Genomic DNA, 12,078 nt, shown 5'->3' with positions numbered 1-12,078 from the left:
CTCATCCAATTGACACATCAAACTCAGGCGTTCAAAGTCTCCAATTGACCTTTTGGTGGCCGACTTTTAGATGTGAACATATAGAAAAGGATCACTAACATCTGAGGGAAGCTTTCTCTCATTTTTCTCTGAGGAAAATGTGAACCAAAAGGAAATGGAGATTATTCAGTGAGCAGGACAGAAGGTCAAAGAAGCCATAATTGATATCCTTAGAGAGATAAAAGGACATATTGCATTCACAGAAACATAATGGAGTGGAATAAAAAAGAAAGAACCAGAGAACAAGAAAGAACTCTTGGAAGTAAAAACTCTGATAGCAAATGTTAAAAAAATATTAAAAGTTGGAAGATGAAGTCAAGGAACTTTCTCTGGAAATATACAGAGAGACAAAGAGATGGGCTGGAGAAGAAACAAGAGAGAAAGCAAAAGAAATTAGGGGATCAATCTAGGGACTAACATTCAGCTAATATGACTTCCAGACATAGAGAAAGGAGGGAATGAAATTGTCAAAGAAATAATACAAGAAAATTTCCCAGAATTAAAAGATATGAGTTTCCAGATGGCAAGGTCCACTGAGTATCCAACTCAATGAAGAAAAAAATACCCATATCTGAGCTCATCATTATATCTCAGATGCAGAAATAAAGAGAAGTTCTTCAAAGTTCCTGGAAAGGGATGGGATTAGGATGAGGTGAGTGAGGCACTTGCTTTATGTGCAAAATTTAAGGAAGCACCAAAAAAGTTCAGTGACCAAGATAAAAAAAAAGCAAATAAACATTAATACACTATTTAAAAAAATAAAACATAATGGAAAATAAACCATGATGAACAAATAGCCAAATTTAAAATAAAGACAAGATCTGATGGGGTTTGAAATAAGGTGAGGCAAATGAGGTTCCTGTCTTTATTTAAGATTGATATTTCATTCATGAATTTTTTTATTAATTTAGATTTTAAAAAACATGCATTAAATATTATATATCTTGATCAGCAAATTTTTTGTGCTCCCTTAAATTGTGCACTGGAGGCAAGTGCTTCAGTCACCTTACCCTGGTGCCAGCCCTGCACATAAAGGATCAGGAATAACAATGGAATCAAACTTTTCGACAGCAACATTGGAAGTTTGGAGACAATGGAACCAATGCCTTTAAAAATTCTGATTGAAAATGTGTTTCCACCTAGCATTTTATATTAGCCAACCCAGGTTATCAATTAAATATGAGGGTGAAATAAAGACCTTCCTAGACATACAGTATCTTAAAATAACTTGCCCTCCCATGTACCTTTTCTTATGAAACTACTGAAGGATGTGCTCAATTAAAACCAGGGAGCCAAGAAAGAAGATGTGGGATCCAGGAATTCGGACCCCACAGAGAAGACAGAAGGGAAGGTATTACAATTCCTTGGGTAATGGCTAAGGGCCTATCAGGAGAACAGCTGTACTTTGGGCCAGAGAGCAAGTAAACCCAGTCAGCAGGAAATTAGAAGGCTCTAGGGGGTGAGGGAGTTTGTCCCCAGGAAAATAAATGAGACTGACAAATTATCCGACAGGTTTGGTCATGTGGAAAATTATATTGAGGGCATGGAAAGATTTAGTCAATTGTTTTTGCAAAAAACAAACCCAAGTTGATGAAAAATGAGGTAATTATTAACAGGAAAAACAAAAGTGGACGGCAATAGGATCATAGTCGACTACTTGGCCTAGGGATAAAATGTAGTTACAGGGTCAAAAGTGAAGACACAGAGTACGAATTAAAAAACAAAAAACTGAGATATAAGAATTTGGGGAAGATGGGGAAGGGGGAAAAGAAAGGGAAGAAAAGCTTCTTGTCTATCACACTGAGATGTTGATCGGAGTTTCAGATGCTGTTGATTCAGTTATTTAGAAACGGAGGTAAATAACAGAAGAAACAGCTGAGGGAGACCAGGTGAGGAGGATGGGGTGAAGGGTGGAGAGCAAGCGTGCTATTTTCGATTGTAAGCCTTTTAGCACTGTTTGACTTTTCAAAAAGATTTACAAGTAATACTTGGAGGAGAACGAAACAAAACTGAAAATAGGTTGTTTTCATGTTCTCCCTCTGTGGAGACTTCCTTAACAATTCCGGGCATCCCGACCCTTTCCTCTGGGAGCCACTTGATCCCTGGAACTTGTGTCACCAGCACTGACACATAGCAGAGGCGCAGGAAGGGTTCTTGGAGACTCAGTGAAGGAATTCCTTTTTGTTTTTTTAATGGTTAGGTTCAGTAGAATTAAAAAAAAAAAAAAAAAACTTTTGAAGAGGTGGAACTGGGAAAGACATGTGTCATGCGGGGGACCCTGCTCGCTGCGCCATTTGTCATGCGGGGAAGCCTGCGGGGTCTCTGCTCCCGCTCCCCATACAAGAACGCAGGATATGGTGAGGCCAAAAAGGAACACCCACGGAGCCATAGGTAGGGGAGTCATACCACTATATTCTCTCTGGCGGCACTATACTCTCACTGGAGGCTGGATCCACACTGTCCGCAAACCGCCATCCACACTTGCCAGCCCAGCCGCCATCTTCTTGCTAGCCCCCATTTTTTCTCTCTCTCCCTCCTTCGTAGCCACAGCAGTTATATTGTGGCCAATGGCTCACTGGTTACAGCTGACGGCCAACTAGCCACAGCTGATGGCCATGCAATCACAGTTGGCCATTTACTACCTGAGCCAGCACCTGTCTATGTGAGGCCGAGAGCCTGGAAACTACTCTCTGGGGCTCCGCCCCCACAACATGCTAACGATTATGGAGATTTGTCTCATTGGCTGTCACAGTTGGTAATGACATTTTTTTTTTCTTTCACTTCTGGGGGTGGGGTGGGGTTGGTTGAGGTCATAGGGTGGATGGAAACAGGTTGGGATTTAGAGACAAACACAGCTCCACCATTCATTAGCTGTGAGTTTGAAGCAAATTATTCCACCTCCCTGAAACTTGCATTCCTCATCTGGACAGTGGGGAGAGTAACAGAGAAAAACTACTTTGTCAGGTTCTTAAGGGTTAGGAAAATATGGGTAAAGTGCCCAGCACACAGTAGGTGCTGGTTAAATGGTGGATGGCTTTATTAAGTTCCAGGATATTTGATGCTAGCCATTTTCCCCTTGACTCCACTTCCTGAATTCCGGTCCGTACAGAACCTCCGGGAAGCTCTGGCTTCTGCGTCAGACTCCGGGGACACTGGGCTCTGTGTGGGTGGACTGTACATTAGCAGAGGCAGTTCAGAGCATCTACACAATTTCAGGGACATCTGAGTCATTCCATTTTGGGAGCTGTGCTAAGATGGTTTCAGTGGCTTTGCCTGGTTTCTAAACAGAAATTATTTAGGTGGGAACAGATTCAACTTGAGGTTTCCATGATTTTCACACGACCTTTAAATATCCCTAATTTGTAGTTTCCTTCTTTCTCTAATGAAAATCAGGATCATCTTGGAGAAAAGAAACAATGTGGTGCTGTTGCCCCGCATATGTCTTAGCTTCTGTCTCTCCCTCTCATTGGCTCCAACCGTCTCCTGCCTCCCTTGGTGCTCCGCTCACCCACTCACCCGCAGAGGGCCTCCATCCACCACTCCGTGGGAACTGCTGGCTTATAAATCACCAAGCACCTCCCACTGGCCACATCCAGGGACCTTTGGCAAGTTCCTTCTTCAGGCTGCATTTAATGCCCTTCTGGAAATGTTCTCCTACCTTGGCTTTGGGACACGGGAGTCTCCTTATTTGTGTATTATTTTTAAACTCTTTTGTCTTCACTCTTGATTCTGTGATCATTCCCGAAGGTCCAGTCCTTTCTTTTCTTTGACTCTATTGCCTTTATTCTTGGGGACTGTGATGACAGTCACCACTATGCGGATTGTTCCCTTGGCTCTCCCCCCATTGCATGCCAGTCTCTTCCTGGACTCCCACTCTTGAGTCTTCAGTGGGTTCCCAGACATTTTCCCTGAAGTGCCTGGAGGTTACCTCATCCTAAGAGAGACCCTAACCCCCATCATCTCACTTCGCTGTCTTAGTCAAAGGCTCTTAAAATCCTAGAGTCCCTCTTTGCTTCTTTTTCCTTCATTCCTTCCCCCTCAGCTTTATTTCTTGAGCCAGTCCTCGCATCTAACCAGGGTGGCCACCCTGTTCCAAAATATGTGGTCACCCCTCTCTTATGCCTGTACCCTCTGGGAGGGCACACTGTCACAGTCGCATTTTTCTCATTGTCTTAGCGTTAGCCCATTACATGTTGTCTCAGAGACAACATTACATGTTGTCAAGTGGTGCAAAACATCCTTTGTCCCAGTGAGTCAGTCACCAATCCCCCCAAAACCGAGCCACAGACAGTGTGTGGCCTTATTGCCGTGCAGAGCATCTGTCCCCGAGGGGCAGACGGATGGCCTCTTCTTGGCATCAACTTGACCAGAGCTGTGTGTGGAGGGGGCAGGTGTCCTGTGAGGTTCATAGTTCAGCTCTCTCCTTAGAGTCCTGTCTCCACTCTGCAGGGGAGGTGTTAGAGCCTTAAGAATTTGAATTCTCCAAATTCTTAGAGCATGACTAAAACAAATCAGTTATTCTCTCACTTCTCTGATGCATTATTATGCTAACAAAGTCTCTGCCTTTTTACTTAATCTTGCCAAGGAGACTCTGTCCTCAGGAGAGGGGGGGCGATGCACAGCCCCCACCCGCCACATCTCATATTCCTCCCCACCATGTCTGTGTGTCTGCTGGTCATCTGTGTGGGATATCCGTCTACTTCTCTTCCAGCTATGTAGTCCCAATCCCGCGATTCTCCAAGGTAGGGAGGGGTCTTTGCCATTTGCAGGCCATGGATCCCTGTGGCGGTGTGATGAAACCTATAAACAAACCCCGTCTCAAAAATATGATTTCAAATACATTAAAAAATACCCAGGATTATAAAGGAAACATTAGAATGCAGTTATGAAAATATTAGAAAAGCAAATTGTGATATAGTAGTACTATGCTTCTTTATTAACATATTAAATAACCATTATCATTTCAAAGTAGCAATGAATATAAATGATATTTTGAGATATCTGCAATAGTATATGTGATAGGAAACTACCTATTTATATCTTATATTATTTATATCTACCTCTGTGGTTTGTAGCCCACATTTATAATGGAAGGAAAAGCTAAGTTTCAGTTAGAGATTAGTGAACACAAACATGTAACGGTTTTCCTCATCCAAGTTCACAGGCTCCCTGAATTCTAAGATTACATGACTTCTTACTGTGAGCCCCAGTTGAGAAACTTAACTCCTGCTTCCATCATGAACCTCTCCTCGACTACCACACTGCTGAGTTTTCCCTCATGCTGAGCTCTTAAAGTGTTCATTCATTCATTTTTCAAAATTGCTTATGTTCACACACGCCATTGTCCCTGATATTGGAGGTCCAGATAACAATAAGCAAGACCCAGTTTTACAATCAGTGGGAGACATGGACACATTGTCACCCAAATATAACCCCAAGTATAACATGAAAAGCTTCATGGGAGAGCTTTAAGAAAAGGTCTGCACTATTCAGAGAAGGCACAAGTTAATAGTTCAACTTGGCTTAGAGATGGGGGAAGGAAATGTTTCAAGAGGAAGATGACATTTGAGCTTGGCTTTGCAGAGGGAGTAGGATATAAACAATTTCCACATGGTTTAATAGATCTTGCTGGTAGTTTTCCTTTGTCTGTCTTGCCACAAGTAAATATGAAGCTCCAAGCAAGTAGGGACCATGTCTTATATGTTTTTGTATTTCCCTGAACCTATGACAGGACTGAGCATGGGCACCCAATAGATGCTTATTGATTAATAGTGTGTGAATTTTTTTAATGTAAGTCTCTGTATCAGTTAGCTATTGCTGTGTAACAAACCACCCCAAACAACAATTTGTACTTCCCTTGGGTCTATGGGTCATTCTGCTGATCTAGGCCAGGATTGGCTGTTCTCAGTGGGGCTCTGTGGTCACTGGCAAATCAGCCAGAGGCTGGCTGGTCTAGAATGGCCTTGGTTGGATGACTTGGCTCTCTTCTGCATGCTCTTTCAAGTTGTGCTTGCCTCCAGTTTGCTGCTGTTCCTTTGGCCAAAGAAAGTCATAGGCCATGTCCCGAGTCAGTGTAGAGTACACTACCCAAGGGTAAAGATACAAGGAGGCATGAAAAAGTTTGGCCATTAATATAATCAGTGTACCATAGCCTTCATAATTAAACAATCAGCTTCAAATCCTTTGTGGACTGGGACGATCTAAATCAATAAAGAAAATAGTAAAGTATAGAGGGGCAATTTATAAATGCATCTAGTGAGGTGGTCTCTCCTGTGGCTGTATCCTAAGTGTTTTAAAAATGTTATCTACAGAGACTGGCTGTGCCGTCCTTTTATTATTATTTTTAACTGGATGCAAACCCATTGAATTGTCCTTTCATGTTTGATGTTCCATTAGTTAAGCATCCCACACAATTTTTCATAGAGATGTTTTCTTTCCCCCTGAGGATGTCTGCAACAATCCAGAGCACACTTTCCTTGGTACTTGACTCTACATTGCTATAAATATCAGACATTCTGTCAGCAGCTCAGGGTCGCAGCTCAGGTTTCCTGAACCAATATCACTTGCCCCTCTGCCTTGAGTTGTATCTGTTGGAGGCAGCAGCCTGAGAGCCAAACTGAAGTGGAAAATACAGGTCAGAAAATGTGTTCTCTGAGTAACGAAGGCCAAAGCTATGTGTGTGTAGTGGGCAGATTTATCCATACAATTGCTTTTAATTCTCCAGGCTTTAGTGTAGGTGAAAGCCCAATTTGAAAATCAAAGGATGGTAACATAGAGTGTGGGGTGTGTGCGTGTGTGTGTGTGCATGTGTGTGCATGTGTGTTTATGTGTGCGTGTAGCGGGCTCTGGGCTGGTGGTCACGAAGACCTGAGTGTGAATCATGGCTCACAGTTTACAGGCTATGTGACTTCTGGCAAGTGGCTGAAATGTTTGAGCTCCATTTTTCCCTTATCTGTAAAATGGAACCATTCATACACCAACCTTTCAGTTTGTGGTGAGGATTAAATGAGGTGCCACGCTTACAAATATCCACTAAGTGTTAGATGTTGTTTCTTACAGATTAAAAAAAAATCTGGACGCAGTTACCAATAGTAGGAATAGTGTTCTCTGTTTGGGAAGAGGACCTAAGCAGCCTGTCCTCTGATCCCAGCCTTGTCACTAACTGCAGGGCCATCTAAGCCTCAGTTTCATCATCTGTTGAGTAGAGCAATTAAAATTGTCCTGCACGTAATTCACAGCCTTGTTTTGACAATCGAATGGCATATTGTACAGGGAGTTCTTTTGCAAAAATAATTTAAAATCCCCTTGAATCCATCTGAAGTAATGACGCAGGGATTGGTCCCTTCCGCATGAGATTTTATGGCGTGCCCAGCAAGGGCTTTGGTCCTGCCCCTGTTGTTTGTTAGTGGTGCTGAGGAGAAATTAAAATTACAAGCGTGTTTCCTCCCAGATGTTGTTGGTACAGGCTCAAGGTGCTCTTTTTTAACTGGGACATTAGGCTTTCTTGACATAGACAAGAATTCTAGAAAGATGACAATGTGCCTGATTCATTGCCTCTGACTCATTCTCTCCTTGATAGTTTCTTCAACAGTAACTTTAATTACATCACTTACTTATTGTTTTCTTCCTTGATTTATTCTCTCCCTATAATTCTTGTTTATCATCTCAGTGATTGGCCTGTCTCACCTCTGAGACTTGTATAAACTTTCTGGACTCTAGAAATAGGATCTGAGTTTTTCATGTACCTCTTTTAATGTGTACGTACACCCCCAGGCTGGTATACTTAAAATACGTCAGCAGAAAGAATACTTTTGACTTTGCTAGTGTTCCACAGAGCTTATCTTAATGAATGCTCTCAGGCACCCTACAAAGCAGACGTGACCCAGTTAAAAAATGCAGGAACAGAGGCTCTAAGAGGAGGCTATAACTTGTCCAAGGTCAATATGGTAGATTGCAACAGTGGCCCCAAATCTTTATTTTTTTATTTTTTTGTATCTACACCTTTTGCCATGTCATCTGCAATGTCCTTCTTCTCTGACTCTGGGCTTGGCAATGGAACTTGCTCTGGCTAATGGGATCGTGGCAAATGTGATGTAAGCAAAAGCTTGAAAAGAGCTTGTATGATCAATCTGGTTTGCCTTCTTCCTTGTACCTCTGCCATTGCCATGAAAACATACCTGGGCTGGCCTAACTGAAGTTGGGGGACAGGTGGAATAGAGCTGAGTCACCCCAATTTTCCCAGCTGAGACAACCTAGATCAGTCAATGGCTAACCAAACCCTAGCCATGGTAGTGAGCACAGCCATCATCAGTAGAATCACCTAGCTAATCATCCTAGATGCGTGAGCAATAAATGCTTGTTATTGTATACCACTGGATTTTGTGGTTATTTGTTTCACAGCATTATTGTGGCAATATATAATGGATAGACTCAGTGTACAGGAAAGAGCAGGTCTTTGGAACTGGGTGGGCCTAGGTTTGAATTCCAGCTCTGCTCTTTGGAGTGTGTTCCTTTTTGAGGCTAAATTTCTTTTTATCTTTACAATGACGTAATAATACTGCCCTCATAGGGTTGCTGGGAAGATTAAACACAAGGCAAGATAAATAAAGCCCTTGGGATGCAGTGTGGATCATAGATGATGTCCAGAAAATGGTGGCTTCTCACAGCAATGTTCCAAAATAAAGAACTATGGGCCCAGACCAAGGGCTGTTCAAATATGAAGCCAATACATTTCCCATCAGCTCAATGGTAGCAATGAGAGCAGATGGCTCAGTTCTATCATTACAATGAAACGCAGCTTACCTGAACCCTCTATTGTAGTATATTGAGCAGGATAGGCCTTAAAAAAAAAATAATGCTGCTTAAATTGGGGGGCTGGAAAAAAAGCCAAATTCAAGATTTTCCTTTGGGCCTGTGGTTTAGCCAAATAGATAGCAGTGAATTGACAAAGGGTGTTGCTTTTGTCTTGGGTGTGGATTTGGTTCAGATAAAGGTGCTCAAAGCACTGTTGGGGGCAGTGGTTGGCTGGTAACTCTTGCTCTGACACTGTCATTTGTACTCCTGCCTGCACTTGCATTTTGGATGACAGATCATTCAGGAAATGGAATATTTCCCTAGGAGGTTTTGCTTTGTCACTTGGCCTTCTTCTTTTCTGGGCCCTTTCCCTTCCTGTGAAGCCATTGTCTTCTTGACATGACAAATGTACTCAGGTAAGCTTCTGGCTAATTATCTCAAGGGGGAAGGAAAAATAAAACACACCCAAAGTGAAATACAGGGCAATTAACTCTGTAAACTCCAAAAAGGTATGAGACACTTTTTGAAGATTAAAAACCATATATATATGTATATACACATATATACACATACACACACACACACACACACACACACACACACACACATATATATATATATATATATATATATATATATATTTTTTATGGACTAGTTTTTTCCCTGAACAGAATTAAATTGGGATGTTTTCTATAAAATCCAGCTCCTTTCCTCTCTCCCTCTCCACTCCCACCCTCAGATAGCTCCCTTCTCTTTATCTTCTCTGATGGTGGCAACAGGGTGACAACAGTTAAGTGCACTGGCCTCTTCCTCTAAGTCATTGTGTGACCTTGGATCCCTCACATGGCATTTCTGAGCATCAGCTTCTCAGCAGTAAAGTGTCTACATTTCTATAAAGATGTCTTTACCATTTTTTTTTTTAAAGAATGTAAAGCAACATTATTTCTTAGTTCCATGGTTGATTGGGCTCAGCTGGGAGATTCTTTCTTGGGACTGTCATGTGGTTGCCTCAGGTGGTAGCTGGGTCCGGAGTCACATGAAACCTCGAAGGGGCGGCCTGTCCAGAACGGCCCCCTCTCACGGCTGGCAGTTACAGCTGCCTGTTAGCTGGGAACTCGGCTGTGAGTGTGAAATGGAGTGCCTACACGTAGCTTCTCCATGTCATTTGGGCTTCTCACAGTGCGGTGTCTGGGTTCTGAGAGGAAACATTCCAATATGGGGTGTTCCAAGACACGGCAAGAAGCTGCAAGACTTCTTATGACTTAGAATTAGAGGTACCAGGATGTCACTTTTGCTACGTGATCAGGTTTCTTTTGATGCTCAAATTTTACGATTTCATGACCTGGATCCCCTGTCTTCTGCTACTGAATCAGATATAAGTTTATGAAGCAGAGCAGAGAGCCAACTGGGTCTGGGCACAGAGGGGGCTATGTCTCAAGCTACAGATGTGAAAATGTGATGTATGCATCATCCCAGTTATCTGGGAGGAGTGCAGGGTAGATTGTCATCACCAGTGGCTGCTGTGTTCTTTCTGCGCCCATCCCTGGGCTCTGAATCTCATCCCCTTAGTTCACCCTGCCACTCTCTCTCTTAATACAATTATGATATTAAGCATGTGAGGGTGAGAAAGAGAAGATATGGTTTCTGCTTTTTACCGAGATGAGAAGACAAGCTATGAGGAAAGAAAAAGATTGCCAGGCACTACACTGAGTGTTGAATGCCAAGTGGGTGTCACAGTTAGAAAGTGCTAAAGGCATTCAGGGGAAAGAGAGATGGGGGAAGGAAGTCTTCCTGGAGGAGGTAACGCTCGATTTGAATCTTGAAAACTGAGTAGGAATTACCCAGGAGAGAAGTGGGAAGAGTATTTCAGGAAGAGGGCCCTGTATGAGCAAAGCATGAGGAGTGGTGTGTCAGGGAACAGCCACCAATCTGGGGTGACTGCCGTTGAGCAGAGAGGTGGGAGGTAGCAGAAGATGGAGCAGGAGATGCAGGCAGGACCCAGGGTCATGCATGGCCTTGAAGACCGGCAACATTCTCCTCATTTTTCTGGGCAAGGACGCAGAAGCTCAGGAAGATAAAGGGACTTTGACTAAAGTCCCTGTGTAAGTGACCAAGTCAGGATTTGAACCCAGGGTTATCTGACTTCTCAGTCCTGTCCTTTTCCCAACATAGCCAGCTGTCATCTAACTTCAGTTGCTGCCACTGGGGTTCCCAGCACCCTCTCTTGCTTCTCTGAGGCTCCTGGCAGACTAAGGGTGTTGCTTTTCTGCATCACTTATTGTAATGACTTCAATGAAACCATCTCGTCCTGGATCAGTGAGCGGCTCTGGGGAATGGATGAGCAGGGCTGCTACCAGGGAAGTAGGTCTCCTCCCCTTGTCCCTGCCAATCCCAGGGCTGAGCTCCTGTCCCCATGCCTGGGGAGCAGGCAGTAGGTGACAAAGCAACAAGGAAGCAGAGATTCCTGGCTGGCCCTTGGGTGCTCAATCTCCCTGGCCCTGCCCACTGCTGTCCTTGCCTGTCTGCCTTCCGCTAGTTAATCTGGATTTGCAGCTGCAGCTCTAGGACGTGGGCCATAGCCACTTGGCTGCCTTCAGTGAAGACCCAGTAGGCAATGAACCTGAACCCCAAGGGAGAGGGGCCAATAGCCCCGTCCAAGTTGCTACCTGACCTTGGGCAAGTTGCCTTTTCCCTCTGAGACTTCTGGGAAAAATGACGGGGTGGAAATTGAGATCCACTGGGCTGTTATTCTCCATTTGTCCCCTTCTGATTTTGGGTCTCCCCTTCTTTGCCCTGCTCTGCGCCTCAGGAGGCTGACGCCTGTGAAAGGAATCGGTGGGTGTCCTTGCCAGTTGGTTTGGTGAGTGGGAGACACTGGCAGAGGACTGGAGTTTGGGAGGAGAGAGAGGTTGGAATATTTTCTCCCCACAATCTCGGTTTTGTTGTAGGGGTTGTGAAAGTGCCGCCCTGCTTGGCCGCAGCTCCTGCCAAACAGCCCTACCCCTCTGCCCCAGCCCTCACTGGGCTCCAGTAACACGCCTTCCTCCCCTTGATCCTTTAGGCCTGGCGTGGCTTTCAGGGTTTTTCAGCATCCCGTCTTGATTTCTGTAATCATGCCCATCGGCCTGGAAAGAGTCCTTCCTCATTAAGATTTCTTCAGTTGAACTATGTGAGTGGCATTCAGTTTCCTGCTGGGACACTGACACATCCTCTGGAGGCCCCTTCCAGTTTCAAGGAGCTGGCCGA

This window comes from Rhinolophus sinicus, linkage group LG06, assembly GCF_036562045.2.
Source record: "Rhinolophus sinicus isolate RSC01 linkage group LG06, ASM3656204v1, whole genome shotgun sequence".
In the NCBI taxonomy this organism is placed as follows: domain Eukaryota; kingdom Metazoa; phylum Chordata; class Mammalia; order Chiroptera; family Rhinolophidae; genus Rhinolophus; species Rhinolophus sinicus.
This window is presented reverse-complemented; position numbering follows the sequence as displayed.